Here is a 1,133-nt window from a genome sequence, read left to right as displayed (position 1 = left end):
TAGCTTTACAAAAGATGTTCAAGAACTTTATATTATTCATGAGAGACAGATATAAAATAAAATGATTTATATTAAATATTTTCTGGGGAGATGTCAACAAAAGGAAAGTGGTAACATAATGATCAAAGAATTCAAGGAGAAACACTTTAAATAAGAGAGAAAGGGCTAAAATGGGAAGGAGATTTGACAAAGAAATCACAAGAGATTTGTACAGGGCCAGTCAACATGTGAAAGTTGAAATATCTCTTAAAATCAAATGAAAATTACTCCTATCCTGAGACCACATTTTCACCATCAACATGGCAAAGACAAATAATGCCCGGTATTTCTAGACATGCTTCCCTAAACACACGCCCTCAAATCTCCTGCCCGTCCCAGCGTGAATTGGTGCAGTCTTCTTGGAAGGCACTTTATAAAATATATTCTGAGTCAAAGTTTCATTTAACCTTCAACACAGAAGTGTTTCTTGGAAGTAATCTTAAGAAAATTCGCATCAGTTTTATAGCCAAATTTCAAAGATTAATTTACAAATTTTGTGTTCATCAATAACTGGCTGTAATATAGCTTAGCCTAAACATAAAAATCTCAGTTAGAGTCTAGTCAGGAGACAAGACCCACAGTGCTTATTTGAACAGGGAAACTCTAACATAAAGAATTACTAACCAGCAGGAAGTGACTAGGTACTAGAAGGGACAAAGGGAATTCTAAGGGCTCCGAAGCAGCAGATACAAAGAGCAGCTACCACCTCTAGACCGATGGCTCTCTGTCAACCGGGGCAATTTTGCCCCACAGAGACCGTTTGGCAATGGCTGGAGACATTTTTGGTTGTCACAGGTGGGAGGGGTTTGTTACTGCAATCTGGAAGGCAGAGGCCAGGGGTAGAGCTAACATCCTGCAATGCACAGGACAGCCCCAGCACAAAGAATCTTCCAGCCCCAAATGGCAGGGGGCCTTGGCTGAGAAACCTGTGTGTGTGTGTGAGATGTGTGTGGTGTGTGTGATATGTGTGTGGTGTGGTGTGTGTGATACGTGTGTGGTGTGGTGTGTGTGGTATGTGTGTGTGTGGTGTGTGTGTGTGAGGTGTGTGTGTGATACGTGTGTGGTGTGTGTGTGTCTGATGTGTGTGTGTGGTG

Source organism: Neomonachus schauinslandi, chromosome 7 (assembly GCF_002201575.2).
Source record: "Neomonachus schauinslandi chromosome 7, ASM220157v2, whole genome shotgun sequence".
NCBI lineage: Eukaryota > Metazoa > Chordata > Mammalia > Carnivora > Phocidae > Neomonachus > Neomonachus schauinslandi.
Note: the sequence above shows the minus strand (reverse complement) of the source record.